The sequence below is a fragment of the Moschus berezovskii genome, chromosome 1 (genome assembly GCF_049115385.1).
Source record: "Moschus berezovskii isolate FMDL1 chromosome 1, NW_MosBer_1.0, whole genome shotgun sequence".
Taxonomy (NCBI): Eukaryota; Metazoa; Chordata; class Mammalia; order Artiodactyla; family Moschidae; genus Moschus; species Moschus berezovskii.
Genome location: NC_142460.1, coordinates 153,425,823 through 153,452,206, shown reverse-complemented (window position 1 = coordinate 153,452,206; position 26,384 = coordinate 153,425,823).

Genomic DNA, 26,384 nt, shown 5'->3' with positions numbered 1-26,384 from the left:
TGCACAGAGATCCTCTAGGCTACCTTCCCTCTCTGATTTAGGGGAGCCCCAGGCCCTGCTCTCTACTTTGGGGTCACCCTCACCCCAGAACTTTGGTTTTGACATGGCTGAGGATCAGCGCTGGGCCCTGTCCCAAGCTGGAAGAACTGTTGGTGGCAAGTGTGTGAACTCTACTATCTTCAGCCCTGCCTCTTTATTCTCAAGGTCCTTGGGTTGTGAAGCAAGGCCTGGGACCTTGACGGGCGAGATTAGCACCGGAGTGGGTGGCTCCCTCCCGCTTTCTGTGGTAGAAGGCGAGCGTGCTTCCTTTGCCCAGTGTCGGAGCTGTACTGCAGCCTGTAATTCCATCTTGGAGACCCTCACATGGACAGCGCCTGGACAGGGCCTGCCATAGAGGCAGCCCTGGGCTGATGAAGAGTTGGGAGTCAGCAGGCCTGCGTTTGAATACAGGTTCTGCCTCTCAATTCGCTGTGTGTCCTTTGGCAGGTTACTCGGCCCCTCTGGCATCAGCTGCCTCTTCTTAAAATGTGATAACCCTGCTTACCTCTAGGTGTTGCTGTGAAGTGAATTGGGCTGATGTGTATAAACATATAAATACGGGCCTATTGTGTAAAGGCAGATAGTCCTCCTGTTTGGATCCCCTGTGTGTGATCTCCTTTTATGCACCCACACCCAGCTGCTTAGCATTCACCCATTTATTCCCCAGGCACCCGAGTTCTCCGCTTCACCTAGAGCCTCAGTCAGGCTTTTCTTTTGTCTCTCCAGACCCTCAGTTCTCTTTATTCCTGCTGCCAGGGTCCTCCTCCCAGACCTTCTCTGAACCAGTTATCACCTTGGAAATGAACTGGCCAATCAAATTCCCATCAGTTTGTGAATAACTGATAATATCCTAGAGTTTAGCTCTCCCATGGGTATTTGTATTTTAAAATATTTTTTTAAAACTCTGCTTTCCCCAGCTTTGAATCTGACACATAGTAGATTCTCAGTAAATGTTGGTAGATTGGATAAGTGAAAGGACCTGAATGATGTCCTAATGGATTTTCAGTTGTGTGCTCATGTATCCAGCCTCTTTACAAACATTTATTTTATGTGCCAGACATTGGGGATGTATTAGTGGATAAAATAGCCACAGTGCTACCTCCACCCCCCCACCCCCCACCATGGAGCTTTTGGTGTAGTGGGGATAATCAGATAAGCAAACAAGCACGTTTCTATTTATGAATTGTGATCAATTCCTTGACAGAAATATTATTTTAGAGTCTGTGATATGGTATAATAGGAGATCCTAATTAAACTGAGGGGATCCTGCTCCCACTTAGGGGTGAGAATTTGGAAGACATTTCAGAGGAGCTAAACATTCGGATGAGGAGTCAGGGCCAGACAGGAAAAATGTCCAAGCTTGCAGGCCTTCCTTGGCTCTGTGACTGTTCATCACAGGCCAAGGTCTGTGATGGGTTGAGCCTGCATGGTGCCTCTGCCCACACGGAGCCTTCCCAGTTTACACCTCGGCTGAAGGCTGCAGGACTTTGGGGGTTAATACGCAAACTGCTGGTACCACTTGTTACTGTTACCCAGAGACGGTGCCGCCAACTCCCCATGTCTCCCGGCTGCACATCCTGCCCTGGCCTGCCCGTGACCTGCCCAGCAGATGTCCTTGATGCTTCGGGGAAAGAACGAGTTGTCCTCCACCCCCCGGGTTTTTTTTTAAGCGCTTGTCTGTCTGACATTGGATGCCTGGCTTTGATTGCTGGCCCAGATAGCCAGATTCTATTCAGAGATCAAACCTCTTTCAAGCCAAATGCAGATATTTTAGACAACAGATCCTTCCTTGCAAACCCATGCTTTCTTCACAGCCATCTTAGTGTTTAACAGGGACCATGGGCAGAGTCATCTCTCCTAGCCACCAGGGTCAAGCTGGCAGCCACTTTTGTACACACTTTTCCTTTTTTCTGCTCACCGGTCACAGCCTGTGGCCACATTTCCTCCACCGGGAGATCTGGGATCTACCCTATCCTGGCTTGTGCCGCGTGCAGGCTGCTTTATGACAGCACCACCCACACTGCTTACCAGCTCCCTTCTTAAGCCTTTGCTGGTCCTAATGCCTGAGGGGATAAGAGCTTGGTACTTGAGAGCCAGGTCTGAGTTCCAGCACTGTCTTGACCACTCACTTACCCTTAGATGTGGTAAAACAGGGTGGCCATATAATTTATCGTCTCAAATGGATGACTTCTGAGAGTGAATTGAGTGGGGAAGACGGGTGTAAACCAGATTGTCACGGGAGCTGCGGAACATGTTCAGCCTTGATTGTCCACACGGGGCAGCAGCTTTCTGGGATCGGTTGTACTGGGGGCAGGGGCTGGTCTGGTCTAGGCTAGTTCATGGGCAGTTCTCAGTTCCCTGTTGAGCAGAGTGAGATCAGGCCCCTGGTGCAAAGGGACCAGGGGCAGAGAGGGGGCAGGTGGAGCTGCTGGCTGATCTGACTCTGCTTTGGGAGCCAGCCTATGAGGCAGCATCTGGAGGAACTCCCCTTGTACCTCTTTCTGCTGAAAGGGGAGGAAATCGAAGGGAGTGAGCAGCAGGACCTGGGCTGAGTTAATGGAAGTATGGTGGAGGTGGATTAAGGGAGACTCATGCTGCCGAGAAAGCCCAGAGGCCTGGCAGAGCCGAGAAGCTGGATGGCTCCAGGCCCTGCAGTGGGCCACTTCAGACAAGAAAAGCCTGTGACCTTTTCCACTTCCAGACGGCAGCTGGAAGCCAGGTTGGAGGTCCAAAGCTGCCCTGGCCTGCTGTTTAGTGCACCAAGGCTCCTTGAGTGTCCTGTCCTGTGAAGTGATATCCCCAGGGCTGAGGGCAGGCTGGAGATGGGCCCCAGTCTGGACTTCAACCTGCCCAACCTCTGGGGGCTGTACCCAAAGCCCAGAGCTCACTTGGACCCCCGAATCCCCAGGTGGGGCTGATCGAGCCTGATCTTGGGGAGTTATCAATGATAGAAGTGGACACCCAAGAGTGTGGGGGCCCGATGTTGGGGAGGGGGCAGTAGGGCCAACAGATTTTCCCAAGGGTTCTGTCACTCCTCCAGGCAACCCCACCTGCTTTCCCTTACTCAGGTGGCATTTTAGATCCGAAGAGCCACCTTTGAGAACTCTCAGAGATGAGGACACACGAGGGAATAAACCTAGGAGGATGAAACTTTGCTTATTCCTGCTCCTCCACAGGGCAAGCCCTCTGTCCTGCTTTGGCCATTTCTGAACACATGGTGTTTGTTCCCATCTCTGTCTTATCACTGGCTGTACCACCTGCCTAAAATGCCTGCCCCTTTTCTATACATCCTTCAAGGCCCAACTTCAGGTCTGTCTCTCTGGGAAAACCTTTGTGCCTTTTCCAATCCAACAGCACCTTTTCATCTCAGAGTTCCTCCTGTAATGTGTGCTCAAAGGACACCCCATCCTGACCCACAGCCTGTGTAGTCCCTCACCATTCTGCATGAAGCTCAGTCTGTTCTACTAAGCAGGAGCCTGCAGGGCCAACGTCACTTCCTCCCCAATGCACAGTGGTGAGCAGCGACCAGACCCAGTGCTGGGTGCAGGCGTGCAGGAAGCCTCAGCATTAGAGGGACCACTGGCAGAGCTGTGGGCTGTCCTCAGATGGAGGTGGGGTGCTTCGGTCCCTCAGCATCAGAGGGACCACTGGCAGAGCTGTGGGCTGTCCTCAGATGGAAGTGGGGTGCTTCATGCAATCTGGGCCCCACAGCCTGGAGGAGCCAGATTGCTTTAATCTATTTGGCATTTGTCACTCAACCCAGCTGGCTGGTTCGTGAGGGTAGATAGCAACACCAGCCCATCCCTCCCCACTGAAAACAGGAGTGAACGCACCCTCCCCAGTTCTCCAGAGGGAGAACCAAGGCTTGCATTGCCCACCATTGTGGTGACAGTGACATCAAGCTGGCTAGCTGCTCTGGCCTTGAGATGGCGGTCAGATCACAGGGCCGGAGAGCAGCCTTGGAAAGTGATGCTCTGGTTTTTAGATTTTAGGGCTTCTTGGCAAAATTCAAGGAAATTAGATTACCCCATAGAGGACAAATATATGCATAGTCTCATGATTGTCCTATTTCTTTCCTGGCATTTATCGGCTGCCTCTTATTCATTGCTGTGATTTCTTTCCAAAAAACAATTAGATGTATTCCAAAATTCTAAGTAGGACCCCAAATGTCAAAGGATTGGGCTGTGCCATGTGCCAAGCCATGTGCCAAGCCATGAGCCTGGGTCTGTGGTCATTTAATAGGCCATTCTTATGATGTCCATCAGGGATAGAGCCAGAGTGCAAAGGAGCTCCTGGTGTGAGCTCAGTGTGTTCACTGGAGGAGTACCCAGTGGCGGAGCTGTTCTTAGCAGGGCCACCAGAAGCACTTTCTAACTTGAGTTCTTTTGGGCTGCCTGGAGCTCAGACCAGCTCAGACCAGTATCTTGATCTCTAAAATACCCCCCTCTCATGAGAATGGTCACCTTTACAGCTTGCCTCAAGTGTCTAAATATACCAGCCAAGCTAGGAATCTTGGCCTGACCCATCTGGACGCAGTCTTGTCTCTAGGCCTCATCGAATAGCAAGAGATGGTGGTGATGGGCATCTCCATTGGATAGGCCAGCTGAAGCGGTGATTTTGTTCTGTCCATCTCTACTGCTGGTCCTTTTAGGAATGCTCCCAGAGTACCCTCGCTTTCAGCACTCACACACCCCAGACTAATTAGAGGACCATTGTGGATTGCTTTAGGACCAGGGGGAGAAAAGCGCATTCCAGAGGACACATGCCACACTTGATATCAAAGTCTCTCCGGTGGAAGGTTACCTCGGGTAGGTTTCTGTTGCAGAGTTGAAGACATTTCACTCTGCAGTGTTGTTAAAAAGCTTCAAAAAATCCTCCTGTGGTATGTTTCTAATTTAAGATTAAAAAAATATTTCTATTGTGCCATATATAGAGTAACCTAAAACCCAGTAAAAGCTCCGAATTAGGGGTAGACAGAATGGTTTGAATTAAGCTCAGGTAGAGGCAAGGACACTGTATCTGTCGGCTGGGGCTGCTGACTCTTGGGCCAAAATGCAGGTTCAAACTGGGAGACTGGGCCTGCCAATTCTGGAGAGGAATCACCTCTTCTGCCAGATTCCAGTGCTGGGGCCAGTGGCCCAGAGGGCTCTGATTCTATCGTCATCTGCCTCCAGTCCAGGAAGGGCCTGACTATTGCTTGTCACGTCATCTTGGTTGTTTTGCAGGTTTCTCATTGAGGCTTAGTTTATTTGATTCATTGGTTATTTATTTATTTTTTCCTAAAGATACCTTCCAGGTTTTGCCTATCACCTCCCTTTGAGAAGCCTGTATCTTGTCCTCTGCTTATACAGTGATTGTGCTTTTTTCCTGAGCAGAGGCTAGATTTCCTTGTCTTAGTGTCCAGGGTTCTGTTCAGAGTCTGGGAAGCTGCACATGCTCAGCAAATGCATAGAGAATTAATAATGTTGCGTGAGCCAGTGAGTGAGAAGCCTGATTTTGAGAGTCCCTTGGACTGCAAGGAGATCCAACCAGTCCATTCTAAAGGAGATCAGTCCTGTGTGTTCACTGGAAGGACTGATGCTAAAGCTGAAACTGCAATACTTTGGCCACCTCATGCGACGAGTTGACTCACTGGAAAAGACTCTGATGTTGGGAAAGATTAGGGGCGGGAGGAGAAGGGGACGACAGAGAATGAGATGGCTGGATGGCATCACCGACTCTGTGGACATGAGTTTGAGTGAACTCCGGGTGTTGGTGATGGACAGGGAGGCCTGGCGTGCTGTGATTGATGGGGTTGCAGAGAGTTGGACACGACTGAGCGACTGAACTGAACTGAAACAATTCCACATGAAACATCTTTACATCTATATATTATATAGAGAGATGTTAATCATATTCCTCCTGCCCCCGGTCACTTCTCACATCACATTCTCCATTTTCTCTGTTTGTGCCATGTGACCTAACCGTAAACACCCTCCCCATCCCAACCCCCCCTGGGGCCAGTTTATAGCTGATTGGATAAGGAAGATCACTTGACTCCAGAGGACTCAAATCATAGACTAGATTCAATTATTCAGATCCTCTCTTGAGATTTGAACTAAGATACAGAGAAAGGTGTGGTATAACCGCAGACTCAAGAGCCGAGGCTAGATTCTGTGTGGCCATTATGGTGCCGTGTGCAAGCAAGTGAGTGAGCAGAAAAAGCCAAGACAGACAGACGGACACAGACAGACTCTCACTGCCCCGAGCAATGTAGCAGATATGACTTTAGTTCCTTTGAGGGCTGCTTATACTTTCTACCTGCAGATGCTGTGAGATGTCCCTGAATCCTTTCCCAAACCAAAACAAGAGTCCTTTCTCTTTGTGCCATTTCCCACGATATAGGCGTCCTCCTCTCACTGTGCAGCCTCCCAGTGGGTGGGGTGATGCTGGGAGTTCTGACCTTCTCGTGGGGCCAGAGCAGGTCCAGTGTGAGCCGGGGGAGGGGGAGGCTAGGAGTGATCTCCCCTACTCCTGTCCTACTCCACCCCACCCAACTTTACAGATCAACGAGGGGGTCATTGCCCATTTCTATCCACTTGTCTCTGGGGCAAAGAAAGGTCTCCAATCCATGTACCCAGCCTATGCCAGAATTTGTCAGTGATGGGTCTCCTCTGCCTCTAGGCACCTCACTACCATGAACATGGCCTCCAGCTTAGACCACTCCCCATGACCATGCCCACAGAATTGGAGTGATATTTGAAGTGCCATAAGGCCACACAGACCTGGGTCCCTGGGTTCCAAAGTCCTCTACCTTGGTGGCTTCAGGCCAGGTGAGTCCCCTAATCTTGAGGGTCTTCCCTGTGAGGTAAGCATCTTGGAACCTGACTCACAGCCCCTCGTGCCATTTAAAAGAGACAGGAGGTAGGCAACGTGGCCAGCACCTCACAGGCCCTGCCACCCACCCTGCCTTCTCCTTCCACTCCAAAGGATGCATGTGTGACTCTACCCTTCCGTGGATCCTTGTACCCCTGGGCCAGCCAGTGCCGTTCTGGAGCTCTCTCACTGGACCCCTGCTTTGGTCTTGGCCTTCTTGTGGCTGGGGTCTGGGCCCAAAGAAGGTGGGAATATGGGGAGACAAGCGGACAGGAACTAGATGCAGGAGGCTGGATGGGTCCGGGTGGAGCCCCAGAGGGAACTGTCCTGCCTCTCTGGGATGATGAGGGGACAATCGGAAGCAATCCTTCTATTTTAGCGAAGTGCAAGGAACAGGAGAGTGGAGGATTTAAATGAAGCTTGGTCACTGGAGGAGAGGTTCGGCTGACAGCAGCTGCAGGTCTGGAGGCCAGGGGAAAGAGAAGGGATCAAGAGCCACTGGTAAATGGGTCCCTGGTGCTACAGAGCTGGTCTCCACCTCAGCACATGTGCTCCAGGCTCAGAGACCCAGCATAGGGAAAGGCTGGGCCTTGGGTCATGCTGTTACTCCAGATACCATTTGGGGCTTCCTTCCTCACAGGCTGAAGGGTGGCCAGGCCTTCATGCCTTTGCAGTAAGCTGAGAGGCCGGGTGCTCCCCCTGGGGCCATCTCCCCTGGCTGGGGCCGCATGGGCGCCCTTGCATTTCCTGCTCAGCCCCAGAGGCATCCTGGGTTCCAGGGCCTCCTTGTCCCCTCACCTCCTTATAAAAGTCTCCCACTATTGGTGTCTCCAGCCTCTGGGAAACCCTGGGAAATTGCTCCACCCTCCCCCCTTGCTGAGAGAGGATCAGTAATGCTCCTGCTCATCTCAGAGCCCCCTTACATGATCATTAACAGTGTTTCTGTTGGTTACACGGGCTGGAATATCCAAAGCAGAGATTGTTAAGGTACAGCCACTCTTCCTACAGATTCTAACACAATATTGGCAGGGGGATTTTTACAGAAACTCATGCCTGTGACCGGTGATTTGTTTGTAAGTGAACACTGAACCATCTCTAGTCCATAATGTTTGAGTAACAAAAGATGTATTAATATGTCTCTGGTCAATAAATTGCTAAAAAGAAGGAGTGGTCCTCTTGGCCAGGAGCCCATGTAAGATTTAATTATTTAAAATGTGACGTTCTACTCCTTGCAGAAGAGGAGTGGGGCAGAGTCCCTTGTGGTGGGGAGAGGGACAGTCCAGGTGTTCCCTGACCCTATAGGAGTGAGTCCTACTCTGGCCTCTAGCAGATGGCCTTCCCAACCACCCAGGCCCATGACCCTCCTGGGTGCTGCTGGGCACCATGGTGATAGCATCTAGTCAGGAAGGCGTGGTGATTCTTCCATTATACAGAGGAGTCAACTGAGGTTCAGGTGCAGGAAACGAAGCACCGGGGAATACCCAAGCCAGAGTCTGGTTAGAGCCTTGCCCACATTTGTTGGAAAAGTGTTTCCGAGCTGGAGACAGTGTGCTAGGGTAGAAGATCCTGCAGTGGGGCCCCAGCGGGGCAGGACTTGACAGCCCTGCGGGCATTTGGGTATGTAGGGCTAGGGGTCACTTAGCACAATGTGGAGGTGGTGAGGCGGGCAGTGAGAAATCTCAAGGTGGACAGAGTCTCATGTTACAGCTTCGTTTGTACACTTCCCCATGAGACACAGCCCAGCAGCCCTCAGGGCTCTGACCTCACGTCCATCTCTCTGGGGCTCCTTCTGGAACCTCTGAGGGCAGGACAGCCCCCACTCCCACTAGATGGCACTGTTGCAGGTCGTTTCCACCCAGGAGTCCTTCAGGGTGCCTGTATGAGCATGCGCTCCAGTTAATACCTTAGCTGGTGTGTGTGTGTGTGTGTGTGTGTGTGAGTGTGTGTGAGTGTGTGTATGTGAGTGTGTGTGTGAGTGTGTGTGTGGGAGTGTGTGTGAGAGTATGTGTGTGTGACTGTGTGTGTGAGAGTGTGTGTGTGTGACTGTGTGTGTGAGTGTGTGAGAGTGTGTGTGTGTGACTGTGTGTGTGAGTGTGTGAGAGTGTGTGTGTGTGACTGTGTGTGTGAGTGTGTGTGTGAGTGTGTGTGTGAGTGTGTGTGTGTGAGTGTGTGTGTGTGTGTGTGTGAGAGTGTGTGTGTGTGTGACTGTGTGTGTGAGTGTGTGTGTGTTGGGCATCCCTGGCTTGGGTCTTCCAATGCCCCCAAGCCTCTGCTTTATGCCTCTGCTTCTCTGGAATGTTCCTTAGAATAGAAGTTATTACTTCTGATGCATTTTTCAGGATTCCTGTGGGCCCGGGACGTGGGTACCTGACCTTAGGGAGTTCCAGGGTGATGAGGTCAGGTCCATTTCTCCTTAGGCCCACCCATCTGTGGACAGCTGGTGAGTTCTCCTGAAATCCATGTCCAGAGACAGTGCAGAGCCCTGATAGGCCCTGGGTGGACAGTCCTGGGGGTTTGGATTGGGATAAACTTTCAGAGGTTTGAATGTTTCTAATGCAAATAAATGTTATCTTGTATATAATAGCATTTATTAATGCTAATGGTTGGTAGTAGGTATTGGAGTGTTTTGTTGAGAAGGCTTCTGGGGCTGGATCTGCTTCAGGAGGAAAGAAGGCTGTTTTTGGTCAGTGGTGCCTGCAGAGGCTTGGGGCAAGAGTAGCACTCATGACACATTTATTCTTGATGTAAGTGGTCGCTTATCTGTGAAGATGCAGCTGTGTGTCAATGAATCCTACACGTTTAGGCCTTTAGAAATTATCCAGCTCATTTTTTACATAGATGGGGAAACTGAGGCATCCACAGACATAATGAGTTGCCCATAGACACGTGGCTAGTGTAGAAAGAGTGTGGGTCTTTGACCACAAGAGCCAGTGTCTTGCCAGTTACACTCTGCCTTTCCAGTTGATCCAGTTCTGTGTTCAAACAAACTCCCCAATACCACATCAGCCTCTTTTGTCTGGTGTTTGGGGGTTTTTAGACCTCGTTGCCAAGAGAAAGCTACAAGTTAGATCTCCTTTTCATGTCTTTGTTGTATTCCAGGTCAGTTGTGGCCACAGCAGATTGTAGGGCTAAATGTGGGAAAAAAATCTTAAGAGAGAAGGATTCCACATTTGACTTAGTTCACTTAGTATAATCATCTCTGGATCCATCTATGTTGCTGAAAATGGCATTATTTCCTTTTTTTATGGCTGCATAGCATTCCCACATATATATATGGTATATACCACATCTTTATCCATTCATCTGTTGATGTACTGGGCTTCCCAGGTGGCTCAGTGGTGAAGAATCCACCTGGCAATGCAGGAGATGCTGGTTCAATCCCTGGGTTGGGAAGATCCCTTGGAAGAGGAAATGGAAACCCATTCCAGTATTCTTGCTTGGGAAATCCCATGGACAGAAGAGCCTGGGGGGCTATAGTCCATGGACTTTCAGAGTCAGATATGACTGAGCGACTGAGTAGTCACTGTTGATGTACACTTAGGTTGCTTCCATATCTTGGCCGATGTAAATAGTAGTGCTATGAACACTGGGGTGCATGCAACTTTTCAACTTAGAGTTATCATCTTTTCCAGACATATACCCAAGAGTAAGATTGCTGGATCACATGGTAACTATTTTTAGTTTCTTAAGGATCTCTACACTGTTTTCCATAGTGGCTACACCAGCTTATATTCCTACTAACAGTTCAGTGTTCCTTTTTCTCCACATCCTCTCCAGCATTTATTATTTGTAGACTTTTTAATGATGGCTATTCTGACAGTGTGAGGTGATGCTTCATTGTAGTTTTGATTTGTATTTCTCTAATAAGTAGTGATGTTAAGTATCTTTTCACATGCCTGTTGGCCATCTGTATGTCTCTTTTGAAGAAATGTCTATTTAGGTCTTCTGCCCATTTTTTGATTGCGTTTTTTTTATATTGAATTGTCCAAGATAATTGTATATTTTGGAAATTAAGCCCTTGTTGGTAGGATCATTTGCAATTGTTTTCTCCAATTATGTAGGTTGTCTTTTTGTTTTGTTAATTATATCTGCGTTATATATGCATATCCACCCCCTGTTGACATCTCTGGAGAGCCCTGATTGTACAGTCCATCAAGGGTGATGGAGGTCTGGTCTCTAGCTTGGGTACCATGTAGGAATTGTCTTGCTTTCGTGGAAGATTCTACCTTGGCCATCATTTTCTAAAACACATGTGCACATGTGACTCAGGCACATGACACCCCCGACCCTATCAGGGTAAATTTAAAGCCCTAATTCACTGCAGGACACCTGTGATAAGTCCAGACAATATATACAGTTGGAAATGGGTGCCCCAAGCTGGCCCTCCCTCACACTAATTTACAGATGCCAACCTCCTTGAGGGAAGGCAGGTGGTTGATTAATCTCCCTGCCCCTTACCGAGTGTACATTCTTAGACATGTGATTTGACCTCTCTGGCCTCAACTTCTTTTGGAAAATGGGAATAATTATAGTACCTGTCTCAAAAGATTATTGGGGGAGTTCAACAAGATAGAGTACCTAGCAGAGCCTGATTGCCACCAATAGGACATTCTCAATACAAGTGACCCTTGAACAACATGGGGGGCAGGGGCACTGAACATCCATGCAGTCAAAAATGTAGGTATAATAAAACAAAAAGAACCATCACAGGGACTATCTGGCTTCTCTCCATCCTGGTCATTGTACGTCTTAGGGAACCTCTTCTTTGTGAGAGAACTCCCTCTACAAACAAAAACCCAGCAAATGAAACAATATATTGACCCTCCACTGCTCAGGGAAGAGCTAGGCTGTAACCAGGTGTCAGGAGGAAGAGCCCCTCACAGGTATACTGTAGAGTCCCTGGACTACAGAGGGTCAAAAGCACATGAGATTTCTAGCCCTGGGATGTCCTTTTCCCAGAATATTCATCAGGCATTCCTATTGGTGGCTGTGAGTCTGCTAAAACTTCCTGATGGGCACCGCCCTTCTGGCTCTGGTATGCTCTTGTGAGGACTAACTGGAACCTCTATAGGAATGTGACCAGAGCCCTCTCAGCAGGAGAAGATGGCCTAATAGTGGGGAAGAACTTTGGCTGTGGTGTTGGCTCTAGAGAATGGAGATGTCTACAACCTTGCCTGCACAGCCAAGCCCAGTGTCTTTGGTTCTCTGAGCCCAGTGAAGACTGGACAGGCCACACAGATGCCATGCCTTTGATCAAAGGCTCAACTGGGTCCCATCTGGTGGAGACCAGCACAGCCTACTAGTCTTCTGTTCCAGGGTAAGATCTACCCCCATAAGCTCAGCTCTTGAGAGTTGGGTGTGGGAGCATGGGGAACCCTGAGAGCATAGAAGGGAGGCACCTTGTGCCACCTGGGGATTCAGGGAAGGGCATTTGAGAGGAAGACAAAGAAACAGTTGTAGTCAGGTGAAGTTGTCCATGTCTGAGTGTCTGCATCAGTGTCCTTTGCAAAGTGAGAAAGAGCACGGCCCCATTAGAGCCCTGTGAGTGGCTCAATGTGGTGGGCTCCTGGAGTTGTGCAGAAGAGAGGCAGAGGGAGGCAGGACAGAGAGCAGCCTCTGAGGTGTGTAGGGCACAGCCAATGGAATTTAGACCCCATTTATGGGCAGCGGTACTGGCAGCTGTAAGTTTTTGAGAGGGCATAGTGTGGAGTGAATGGGGTGACACTGGGGGCCAGCAGCCGTGAGGCAACTCTGGTGGTCACTGAGAAGAGGACTGTGGCCACAGAGGTCTGGTTGAGGGGACAGAACTGGATGTCATGGATGGGATATACTGGTTGACCAACTGAGCATGTGCAGTGTGATAAGCAGTCAAGGGTGGTGGAGGCTGGGCCTCTAGCTTGGGGACCAATTAAGGGCTGATAGTGTTTTCTTGGTGGGGCCACTGACTTTTCAAGGTTGTTAGGCTCCTTTTCCCAGGGGCACCCATCCTGCTTCCCCGAGTCCTCTTACTTTCATGGTTCATCTCATGAACACGAGCTTGACTAGGGTTGCGTGGTGCTCTTGTCAGCTGCTTGACGTAGAGCCCCAAAGTTGGCCTGGGCTTGGGGTCCTGATTCAGGGGTGGGTGATTTGGAATGTAGCACTGGGCAAGTTCAGTTGGCACGCCACAGCTCTGCCAGGGCACTTGGGCCACACAAAGGCTGTCCTTCCATGGCACTCAGAGCTCTTTCTTGCCCCCTGGCTCTGGCACCCCAGGAGCTGTTGCATCTTCCAGGAGGATGCTGGGTTCCTGCTGACTAGGCTGTTCTCAGAGATTTTTTTCTGAATTGTTACCTGGTGGTTGGAAAGTCTTGGGGTTGGGGATTGCATGTCAGCAAAGTTTACAGGAAGCACCTACTATGTGCCTGTCACTATGCTGGGTTCTGGGGCTGGGGGGCAAGGGATGCTGCAACGAGTTTAGAGTGAACAGGGAGAACAGCTCCCATGAAGGACGTGTTAGGAGACCTACAGGTGGCACCCAATTATTAGACATTGGTTTGGTTGGAAGCTTAGGGAAGGTACAGGGTAATGTGGACTAGAGGGTTAAGGATGCCTCAGGTAGGAGGGGCACCTTGAGGTAAGTCTTGTCCAATGCTCATATGAAAGAAAGGAAGAGGGGGTGTTGTCCATGATGGGGGAGGGGCAGGAGACAAGGATTGGGCCAGGAGTGGTGGGTAGGGAGAGACAGGCTTTTGGAGTGAGTATATATACGTGTGGGAAAAGCAGGTATTGTTTCTTTATATATTCTCTTAAGTCTGCGTGCATGCTAACTTGCTTTAGTCGTGTCCAACTCTTCGTGACCCCATGGACTGTAGCCCACCGTGCTCCTCTGTCCATGGTATCCTCCAAGCGAGAATACTGGAGTGGGTTTCCATTTCCTTCTCTGGGGGGTCTTCATGATCCAGGGATCGAACCCATGTCTCCTGCATCTCCTGCATTGGCAGGCAGGTTCTTTACCACTAGCGCCCCCTGGGAAGCCGTTCTGAAGTCTGCTACGTACCAATTATACATTTCTGGTTCTAAAGGAGTAGGGGTGGGGGGTACACTTTTCGTTTTGAATCACGTGTTAAGGCAGGCGACTTTAGATCCTCAGGGATAGCTCTTCTTGTGAGCGTAGCTGGGGCATAGCTCTTCCCTAGAGATGAGAGCGGGGATGAAGGATGTGAAGGACCCCCCAGGTCCACAGGGAGAGCTGCCTCCGCCAGCACATCCCCATCTGGGCTCGGTAACTCGACACTCTCCCCAAGGCCTCTCAGCCTGGGCCAGGCCTGGAGCAAACCCCCTGTCACCAAGGCAACCTTCCAGGGTCTGGGTATGGTTAGGGGCACCCATGGGGACCTCAGAGAGGGCTGAAGTCAGTGGATGGCCAGTCATGAAGACTGACAGCAGGAAACTGCTCTCCAGCCCCGAGCCCACAGTGGAGAGTGTACTGCCTAGATGGTTGTGGATGGCAGTCGTGTCACCAGGCAGGAGCGGGGCCGACACCTGGGGACCCGCTAGGGGCTTGCTTGGCCCAGAGGAGTGGCGGGTGGGAGGGGAATAGGAGGGTCCTGGGTCACTTCTGAGATGTGACCCCCTCTGCTGTTTCCTGAGGTCTGTCTCAGCTCCTGCCCAGTGTGAGGATCTGTAGCCAGAGGCTGTGTAGCCGGGGCTGCCCAGAGCTGGGCTGACGGGGCCTCAGAGGTAACCTGCTTCAGGAAGCAGGCCAGGGGGAGACTGTGGCTTATCCAACTTGCCTCTTAGGTAACTTGATTCCTGGACATGAGACTTTTTTCCATTTGTCAAATTGGTTTTCTCCTCTGGTTCCAGAGTGAGGATAAGCCTGGCCCAGCTGTCAGCAGGGCACCAGGCTGCCCTTCTCCCTTGAATGGCTGCCTCCACCTCCCTCTGGTCTCTGGAGTCCTGGGTCTCACCTGTGGGCTCCCTCTTCCTCACTCTGGCTGGAGTCACCTCCCTAAAGTAAACACCCACTGGGAAGCCTGAGCTCCTTCACACTGCAGCTGGAGACCTGTTCCTGTCCACAGCTCGTGTCTCACCACCTCTGAACTTTTGCTCAACCCATCTTATTGGCCTAGAAACTTCCCCTCACTCCTCTGTCTCCTCCTCCAGGTAGCTGTCCCTGATCTCTCCTCTGTGCTTCCCCAAGCATCAGGATGCACACTGCCCTGATCAGGAGGTACTGGGATTACCTGTCTGTTGTCTCTCTTCAGAGTGAGCACCTTAAGATTGGGGGCTTAGGAGGGGTTTTCTGAACCAGACCCATCATGACTGGGACCAAGGATGGTCAGGGGAAGCCCTCTGCAGCAGGGGATCGCTGAGCGATCTGAGGAGAGGAATGTTGTCCATCTCTGCCTTTACCTCTCCTGGGACCCCTGGGCAGACCAGGCTACTGAAGGGCCAATAGACTCAAAACACACGCTAGCATGGGAAGGCAGATGGCGATGCCACTGGGCTTCCACATGGGGTACGTACCATGTGCCAGCCCTGGTTTCCATCTGTAAGATGAGAGCACTGTGAGGTAGGTAGTATAAAAACATCCCTCCAAAGAAACTGAGATTCAGAGAGCTTAAGTGACTTTCCAGAGTCTTGGGAACTTTTGGAGCAGAGATTAGAATTCATATCAGGCTTGTCTCAGAGTCCATTTCTTTCCTGGCTCCTCCCAGGGCTTTGCAAGTCTGGTCTGTGGGAACAAGCTCCCTCCAGAAAGGTCCATTCTAGCCTGAAGAGCATGTGCTGTTTGTGTCTTACCCAGCGTTCCGTCAGGGTCCCTGGCACGAGCATCTGACAAGTCATGTAAACTCTAACGGACGTGAGCCCTGACGTCAGGGCCGGCGCCTCTTCTGTTAGTGTTTGCTAATTGGTATTATCTCAGCAGTTGCTTTAGAAATCGACTTTGATGAAAAAAAAATTAATTACATAATGAATTACTCTCTGAGGAGCAGGCCGTTGTGTCATGGCTCAGCCACATGTGGGGCAGGGAGGAGGCTGAAGGGGAGTGTTTGGGATGGGTTGACATGTGTTCCCCTCAGTGTGTGCCTCTGCATTTTTCCGTGGTGACTCAGGATGGGTTTGGGGACTTGACTGGCCTGCAGGGATAACACACGAGCGTATGGGCCACAGGAAAACATCTGCACTGTTTTGCTCCGAATGGACCAGAGAAAGTGGAGTGCGTAAGAAGCCTTGTTTGGAAACGTGTTTTCAAAATAAAGGGTTCAATAACAACCATGATTGCAGAAACAACTGCTGATGGGAATACCTTCCTGGAAAGCAGAGGCCTCCATGAGAGTCAGGATTTAAAAGGCCAGGCCATGTTACAAAACAGGTTTGCAACCTAATGAATCTTAGCATTGCTCTTAGCATGTGATACACACACAGCCACCCACACACTCAGAAACACTCACATATGTGGGTGCCTCCCTCAGGCTGTAGACTTTGTTGTTAGTCTCTCATGCTCTGCCCAGGACCATGAAACCTTAGTTTCAAGGTCTGGGGCAACAAAGAACATTCAACTTCCAAGGTGAACTCCCCTTACTCCACCATCCCCAAGTCCCTTGTCCAATCAGAGTGGCTGGAGGCAGCTCATTTTGCATTGGTTGCCTAGAGTTGAACTATATGTTCCTGCCCTCTGGCTGCATGATTGGACCAGAGTTTGAGGCTCAGTCAAAGACAGCATCTTGTAGGCTACCAAGTGGAGTGTGGGATGGTCTTCTGCAGGATACTACCAATAGAGATTTAGGATTTGGTATCACGGCCACTGAGCCCAATCAGATCTTCTCCTCTGTGGGTATCAGAAAGGAAGGATAGACGCCAGCAGGCAGGCAGAGAAAAGGGAGTTAAGAGTCTTGGAAGCCCTGGGACAGCAGGATAGCAGGGACTATTGAGAGGATGGTTGGTTGGTAACAGTAGGAGACAGGAGTAGGATAACTGAGTCATGAGAATGTCAGATCCCTGGAGAAACATTGGTCTCCTGAAGGTAGTTCCTGCTCCTCACAGCTGAGCACTTGCATGTCTCCAAGTATCCTTACTCAAACACGCATCCCTGGAGGTTCTTTGAACTTGTTTATCTTCTTGCTCACTAGTGGAGCCCAGCCACATGAGGGCCCACCTGCATTCTTGCTGGTGGAGATGGTTTTGTTGGGCACCACAGATGAGCTGAGAGAAGATTCTGCCAAGGAGAATCACCAGCCTTGGTATCATCTCCAACTCGCCCTTCATTGGGCTTTTGGGTGGGAGAGGATGGCCGAGAGACCTTCTGCTTCTGGTCAGAAAGAAGTGGGTAGGGGGTGCAGTGCTGAGGCTGGGGGACTTTTGGCAACCCCAGGAGACCTGGCTTCCAGACCAGAAGAGTTTGCCATGGAGGTGGAAAGACACGGTTCTGCTTTGGAAAGCTGTTTGAAAGCTGTCTTGTGCATTTTTCTAATGTTGGTTCAACAGAACTCAATACTGTTTTCCCTAATGCTTTCCTCCCTTCGTTTCTAAGTATGTCTGTGTGCACGGAGAAAGACAGTATATGTGCTTCTGATTCATTTACGCTGAAATCATCACCATGTCTCCCTTGAGACATCCCATGTTTCAGAAACCTTTGGAGACATTTCAGCCTTTTCACCTCCCCTTAAAACCTGCTTGTGCTAAAGCAAATGGGTGGAGGGTTTCAACCAAGACAAGAGACATCCTTCCTTGCCTGGTCCCAGTGTGGCCAAGGTCAACCTCAGCAGTAGATGCGTTCCTGGGAAGATATCAGTGCCTAGAAGATAGCAGTGCCTTGTGTGAAGCCACTGAAGGCTGAAAAGAAGAGCACTGGGATGTCACATTGTGAATGATTGTCAAGGGTTGACTTGTATATGGCTTCCTTTAGCTGCAGTATGCTATCTTCTTTCTCCCTAGTCCCGGGTACTGGAGGTTCATGCCATGAACGCTGGCCCTGCACTCTGCCCTTAGCAGAGGCTCCAGGGATACTTGGGGGCCCATTCTTCCTGCCTTGTGAACAGCAGTGCCTGTTAGGTAAGCTGATGGTGGTGGTGCTTAAAATAACATGGATGTATATATTTCAATGCTACTCTCTCAATTAGTCCCACCCTCTTCTTCCCCTGCTCTATCCACAAGTCTGTTCTCTATGCCTGCTTCTCTATTCCTGCCCTGCAAATTTAGGTTCATCAGTACCATTTCTCTAGAGTCCATATATATATATATGCATTAACATACAATACTTGTTTTTCTCTTTCTTACTTACTAGTAGCATTGAAATATGTACATTACCATGTGTAAAATAGATAACTGGTGGGAAGTTGTTGTATAACACAGGGAGCTCAGCCTTGTGCTCTGTGACAACCTAGAGGAATGGAGTGGGAGGGGGTGGGAGGGAAACTCAAGAGGGAGGGGATGTATATATATATATGTATATACACACACACACATGTATGGCTACATCACATCATTGTATGGCAGAAACCAACAACATTGTGAGGCAGTTATCCTCCAATTAAAAAAATAGCATGGATGTTGGGAAATGGGTTGGGGTACAGATAAAATAGGACTAGCTATAGCTGACAGTTATTAAAACTGGGTGATCGGTACACAGGTGTTTATCATATTATTCTTTCTACTTTTGTTTTGAAATTTTTCATGAAAAAAGTAAGAAAAAATTATAGAAAATTATATGCATGTGTATATGTGTGTATGTATATATATATGAGAAAATAATGTTTATGGCAAGATTTTATTGGATATGATGTATAGTGAGCAGTGCTCAAGCTGATTTTAAGTGATATGCCAATGATCTTTTAAATTTGAACAATAATGTATTTAAAATTTAATTAATAATAGCAAGTTATATGGGCTATGATAGTGCAGAGTGTTTCCTTTTTAATATAAAGTTAAGGCGAAAAATCAAGTTGATTTGATGAAAGGAATTAAGAAGATAATGGGAGAGGATGAAGCACATGAATATGTCAGACATGATGGAGGTGGAAACTGAATTGCTGAAGTTTTGGAAATATTGTTAGAGCTCTGATGGGAGAGGGCTCATGTTTATTACTCTGAGTATATGCTGTTTTATGGGACCCTTTATCTAGAAGATTCAGTGTGAGGGGAATGACATAACTGGGCTTTTGAGACACACAGACCATGTTTCGATTCTGACTTGGTCATGTGATGGCTGTGTGACATCTGGCAAATGGCTTACCTCCTCTGGGCCTTGTCTCCTCATCTGCAGAACTGGGATGTTACTGTACATCTTGAAGTGTCCCTGTGAGTGCCTGGGATATACCAGCTGCTTAATAAATAGCAGTCTACTTGAGAAAGAAGTAGAAAAAACAGGTGAAGCTCAGAGTCCACATCTGAGGTCTGGGCACCATCCTCACAGGTTCAGACCTTCATTCAAAACAACTTTACTCCTACGTTAGACACAATTCTACTGGCATGTTTCTTCTTCATTTTGTTGTTTTCCTAGTCTGTGTGTCTGCTGAGAAATGGACAGGAGATAGTTGGGGAACCCGTCGAGGGACACAGTCAACATGTCATTAGCCACAGGACATATGTGTGACTCCTTGGCTTATTCTGAAGTTGTTAGCAGTTTAGCAGCTTTGTTGCTTCCAACAACTTCCCCAAGTCAAGCAAAAATCGACTGCCTCTAATTCACTAATAACAGTTGCTGCTGCTGCTGCTGCTAAGTCACTTTAGTCGTGTCCGACTCTGTGTGACCCCATAGACAGAAGCCCACCAGGCTCCCCCGTCCCTGGGATTCTCCAGGCAAGAACACTGGAGTGGGTTGCCATTTAGGGTTTATTCTGTGCCAGGGACTGTGCTCAGCCCTCCACATTCGTTGTCTGACTTAACTGCCCTGCTAGCCCTCCAAGGAAGGTGCTGCTGGTCCCCCATCACAGATGAAGAAGCTGAGGCTGCAAGGATGTGGTGACTTCCTGAGGGCACTGAGGCAAGCAGGTGGCTGAGGCAGGATAGAACCAGGTGTGATGACGCCAAAGCCTGTGTCCTCTGTTTGGTCATCAGCTGTCCCTTGGAGGAGTTCTGTGCAATTCTATAAAGCCTCCCTGGCTCCTCAGGAAATGCACATCCCCCGCCCCCAGTGTGTGGACCTTGTCCTGGTGTGGTGGCATGAGGCCCTGGCAGGTCAGCTTGTGGGGACAGCTGCCCGGTAGTGAGGGTGCCAGTCTGTGTGCCTGCAGCCTGGTGGAGAGGTTGCTCTCCCCAGCCCGGAGACCTGTTAGACATTTGCACTTAAAAGTACAAGCTCTGCACATCTTCAGAGGAGAATTAATGACAAGCAGGCTTTGAACATTTGCAAATTGTATTTTTAGGTTACAAGGACCTTCCCTTTTTGTGTGCATTTGGGGTAGGGATGGAAAACATATGAACATATGCCTCGGTTTCTGCCACTTGTGCCCGGAATCCCGAAGATAATGCTTGTCTGAGCTTCACGGTAGTCTAACAGATCTTCAAACAATTTTCCATGAATCCAACAGTTCTCTGGAGATACTCATAGGTATTTATCATTTCCAAAGAGAAAAACAGTAGCCCATGATTTGGAAATAGTTAATATCCATTCACTGAATTCACAAAACTTCTAAATGGGACCATCTCCTATACAGAAAAAAATACTGCCATTTCCAGCAGTCACACTAGAAAATACTCAGCAACTGTGAAATTGTGACCACAAGTAAAGGGGTAAATATGCCAGCATTTACATGTCCACATGTGTGTGGCCTTTTCAAAAGCAATTCCCCAGAGGGTTCTTCACTTATTCCAGAGATACTATCATTGCTCCATGCTTTGGGATATTTTGCCTTCAGAACAAAATATGTGTTCATTCAGTGTCTCTTAAGGCAATTCTTTGTTCTTAGGGGCAGATGTGACCTTTAGAAAATCCGCAAATCAATTCAAGCTCTGATCAATGAAGTGTGTGTGTATAAATAATTGAAGATGTTATCAATTGCTGCAGTATTACTGCAAAGGAACCAAAACAAATGCAGAAACCTCAGGGACCTGCAACTGTGAATGTAATTTAGCTTATGACTCTGCAGAGGTTTAGCTGATCTGGGCTGGGTTTGGCTGATCTTGGCTTGCTCATGTGTGCATGGTCAGCTGATCTCAGTTGAGTTTCCTCTGATGTCTAGAGAGCACCTGGATGATGACTAGTCTTTAGTGGCCTCATCTGGAATACCTGGGAGCCCCAGCTCTGACTTGTCTCTCACCCTCCAGCAGACTAGCTAGGGCATAGTCTCATGGTGATGGCAGAAGCATAAAGAGAAAGAAACCTCAGTTTGTGAGTCCATTTCAGGCCTGTTCATCATTTCTGCCAACACCCCACTGGCCAAAGCAAGTCGTAAGGCAAACGATATGGGTATAAGGAGAAATGAAGATGGTGACTTCTTTTTTTGCCATCTGTCGCGGTGATTAAATTGGAACGTATTTTTGTTCCAGAGGGAGTTGTGGCCTCAAAATCCTGACAATATATTTTTTTTCCCCAGCTTCTAAGGAGATTTTTCTGGGCTTCTCAGGTGGCTCAGTGGTAAAGAATTGGCCTGCCAATGTAGGAGATGCAGGTTCGAGCCCTGGGTCAGGAAGATCCCCTGGAGAAATAAATGGTGACCCACTCCCATATTCTTGCCTGGGAAGTCCCATGGACAGAGGAGCCCGTTGGGCTACAGTCCATGGGGTTGCAAAGAGTCAGACGCAGCTTAGTGACTAAACAACAGCAACAAGGAGTCTTTCTACCTTATTTATTTTTAAACTTTTTATTTTCATGGATTCAAGATCTGACAGTGATCTTTTAGGTAGTCAGTGAACTGAAAAGCATTCCAGACAGTTGCCTGAGGGGACAATTCCAAATGATCTGTGACGACAATGGCATCTTTAGAAGGAAGGGTATAGCCCTGAGGTGACTTCTGGGGAAGACAGTGCCCTTTTGGATGAAGAAATGAGTTTCACCTTGGGCTTGTTGGATTGAACTGAATTTGCATTGAAAATCTTAACTTGCAGTCCCCAAATGATAAACCAGCCTCTGGTGTATTAAAACATATTGCTTTTTATTTCTCTCTGCCACAGCCAGGCCCTCAACAGTGAAGATTTCATCTTTCAGTAACTCTTATTTCCTTGTCAATATGAGGTTTCTAGACTGCAGCAGCTAAACCGTATCTTTTTCCACTTTGGCTGCCCAATGGAGCCTGCAAAGAGTGAAATTACATAGGATTCACAATTAATTTGTCACCCATCTCCTGCACCCAGCTACATTTGCTGAGCATCCTCTGTGCTCTGTGTTTGTGCCAGGGTCTGGGCATGCAGAGACACAGGAGGAGGAGGGGAGAGGGAATGTGGATGGAGATAAAAGGCAGAGAGGCCTTTGTGGACCAGTGATGATGAAGTTCCATGAAACTGAGAAGCACATGCAGCCCTCTGCACCTGAGGTTAAACACATACATACACACTCACAGACACACTCACACACATGTGCACACACACACAAAACAAAATACCAAAGATAAGTAAGAGACAGTCCCTGCTTCCAGGAAGCTCAGAGACTAGTGGAGGAGATAAATGCACACACTATAAACTCTTGCACTAGTGAGTGACAAAGGACATGAAAGAGGGCTGTAAAGTTCCGTGAAAGGTCAAAGAAAGGGCACCTATCCTTGCCTAGGGGGAGGTCTAGGAGGGCTTCTCAGTGGAGGTGACATTTAAATTGAATCTCTGAGGCTGACCAGGAGCTTACAGGCAGGAGTGTGGGCAGCAGTGTTGGGGTATGCAGGGTTGTGAGAAAGCAAGGCTTACTTAGGAAGGGGCAGAACCATGACCAAAAGGCAGGTTGGGATTCTGTGGGGAGGAGATAAAGAAGTGACAAGATTGGAAGGGTGGGGGACCATAGGTTGGGATAAGAATCCAGTGAGGGATAGTGAGAACTGTCCCGGGCAGGGGAGGGTCACTGGGAATGGAGAGAAGGGAACTGATGGGGGAGGAACTGAGGAGGTGGTGGGAAAGGACTCAGGGACTGACCGAGGTGTGGGAGGGGTCAAGGTCAAGGCTGCCACCTGGCTTTGGATAACGGGGGAAGTAAAGATGTCTTATGGACAAGAAAGCAGTGAAGGCCATTATGTGCCAAGTTTAGTGTAATTGGGGCATGAGTCAGAAAGTGAGCATTGAGACAGGAGGACCTGGTTTGAATCCTGGTTTCACCAGTGTGTGCCTTTGGGTAAGTCACTTAACCTCTGTGAGGCTCAGTCTCTTCAACTACGAAATGGAGCTAATACACAGTGGACTCTTGAGCGCCAAATGATGTGGTGGGTTTAAAGCTGCTGGCATGGTGCCTGGCCCATTTCAGATGCTCAAGTCAACCACGATAGGCAAGTAGGCAAGGGAAGAGCAACTTGGGGAAACCGGTCTTCCTTCTGGCAACCATGGTCATAGCCGTGGGATCTCCCTTGAATGCCTGGAGCTGCACCCCAGCTTTGGCACAGGTAAGGTGTGCCAAAGGCTGACTGGGTGGAGAAGACAGGTTGGAGGAGTTTGGGGTGGATGTGTGACTCATGCTGGAGTAGACAGAAGCATGGGTGCTTCGTGGGCACAGATGGCAGAGTCTCCCGGGGTGCCTACGCTTGAGTTGAACCTTAAAGGCAGAGCGGATTTGGTTTCGGCTGTGGAGAGGGAGGGTGTTGGAGGAAGAGCAGTGATGGGAGTAGGGATCAATGGTCTTGATGGCCAAGGCCAACTCCATCCACGATCACTGACCTACTGCTGCCCTCTTTCTCCTGAAAACAGAAATAAGAGTAGAATAAGAGTTGGGTGAGATCCCTGGAGAACCCCTCAGTCCTGGGCAGGCTGCGGTGGGCACCACGAAAGGGGCCCCTGGGCTGCTCTTAAACCCCACTCCAAAGCTTTGCTGAGGCTTGCTTCAGAGGGGAACAGGGAGAAAAGAGCAGGCTTGAAATGCTGGCTCTGCAGCTTACTGCCTCGGCAGCAGTAAAGCCAGTCGTCTCACCTCTCTGGATCTTAGTTTTTTCATCTCTAAAATGGGAACAGTAATAACTGCCTTCAGAGTTCTCTGAAAAGGTCATTGCAGGAGTTTAATGAGGTCACGTGTGGGGCACTTAACCCAGGGTCAGCGGCGAGCCGGGTGCTCACTGCCTGGTGAATAGTGGAACTTGGACACTGTGGGAATGGCACACCCTGTCCTTTGGCAGGAGACAGTGGAGGGAGAGCGCAGACAGTGTTAGAGGGGTGGGTGTCCAGGCAGGTGAGTGGTGTTCTTAGCCTGGATCTTCTGCAGGAAGGGGTTAGAGGAGGAGCTTCTACTCGCCCTCGCAATGGACAGAGGGGAAGCACAGACTCATCCCTGCTCCCCACTCGGATTCAACTCAGAGAGGAGTGGGCTTTGGTATCCCTGTCTGAGAAGTGGCTGCTTAGGGATCTGTTCAGGAAGTCCCATCCATCCTCAAAGCCAAGTTTGCAGTTATCTTGTGGTTGGTGGAGCAAGGCCTCTGGTGCCAGGAGTCGGCAGTGAGGGTGGGGCCTTTAGGGAATGGGGTGAGGAAAAACTGGGTACCATGGTGCCCCACTCAGATCTCCTCTCCAGGGAGGACATCGCTCTCTTCCAGCTGCTAGGAATATTGGCTGATGGCTCACAGCCACCTCCCTCACTAGACCTTGCCCTCTGCAGAAAAGGGTCCCATCGAGGTGATAGCCCCTCTTAGGGACAGCCCATGGGCCAATGACTGGTGGGTGTGGGGTTGCTGAGGACCCACCAGCTTGATCAGCCGAGGTCTCAGTTGCAAACTGTACTAAGGATCAGTTTCTCCCCCTGTCTTCTCTTGCCTTCCTTCCTTCCTACTCCTGTCTCTCTCCGGAGCACCCAGAGTAGAATTTCTGCACATAGGTCTCTGTCTCGGAGTCTGTTTTTAGGGAGCCCAATCTAAGTTGGTATCCAGAATGGTCTTGAGAATCAGGCTTTAAGCTAAGATGACTTGCCAGCTGGTTGGCAATGAGAACCCATCGCTGGTGGGTGGTGAGCACAGGTGGCCCGTGGTGCTGGAGAGGTGCAGTTGCTAAAACTTCTACCTCTGTGAACTGGGTGGGGATGCTGGTGGGAGGCAATGCAGGCGGATATGTTATCTCTGGCATTTAAGGACGTAAGAGGGAAATGGTAACTATAGGATGAGATGGCTGTTGCTGAGTATCACCAGTTTGCCAAGAGGAGGTCATGGCTGGCTCTGGATAATTAGTCACTAATTTAAGGCAAAATCGGAAGGCAAGAGAGCCTCTTTGGCCTCTATTTTAAAATTTTTTTGGCTGTACAGTGCATGTGAGATCTTAGTTCCCCAGCTCGAGTTTGAACCCTTGCCCCCTGAGGTAGAATTGCAGAGTCATCGTTGACATCATTTAAGGAAACACTATAGTCTTAGGCAGCCAGAGGCCAGACAGAGCAGAAGACTAGGCTTAACTAAGAGTAGTAGAACCTTAGAGCTGACTTCTCTGCTCCAGAGAGCCCTACACAACTCATTGAGGGCACTTGAGAGAGGGATGTCTGGGGAGATACTATTGAGGACCTTGAGCTCCCAAATCCCTCCCCGTTGTTAAGACAGTTGTCCTCTTCTGAAGGCCTCAAAGAAAATAAGGCAGGTGCTTTACAAAATGATGCTTAACTATCTTGGGATTTATCCCCACTTCTCTTCCAGGCAACCAGACTATCAGCAAACATCAAATCCCAGCGGATATGACTGGGGAGGTACTGGGCCTGCTGCAGGGGGCAGAAACTGGCTTATCTGTTATATGAGTGGAAGGAGTTGGGAGGGTACATGTGGGATTGGGTCAAGGTGCTGTATCAAAGGAGGTGGAATAGAAAGCTAGATAGACAGGTGTTTAGTGATACAGAAACACAGAGAGGATTTAACATCCTGGCAAGAATCTCAGGAGAAATGTGCTAATATGCTGCTGGGATGGCTTTTGGAAACTTGGCAAAAGTGACGGTCCCCACAAAGTGAAGCAGACGTGACAGACAGAAAGAACCAAAAGGCATAGAGAGTAGAGTGGATGTGCTGCGTAAGGCTGGGAAAAGTTGGCTGTGTTCCACGAGGGCTGAGAGTGTTTATCGGGAAAGCGTTGAGAGAGGCCCTGAGACTGTTGAAAAGATGGGTGGATCAGGGCTGGCATTAGTAAGAAACGCTGTTATACTGGGTTGGCCAAAAAATTCATTCAGGTTATTCTGTAAGATGTGAACTTTTTGGCCCGATAGTACTGGGCTTTCTGTCGCAATGGGGAATGATAGAGTCACGAATGCCAGAGGCCAAACACAGTGCTTAAATCTCAGGAGCAAGGGTGGGGCATGGCTAAAGTCTGAGGAAGGTAGTGTAGCCCCATGTGTGTAATGCGATGGAGATGGTTAAAGGACCTCAGTCTTCCTTACAAGACAGAGGGACAGTCAACAAGGGGAGGCTAGGTTTTTAGAT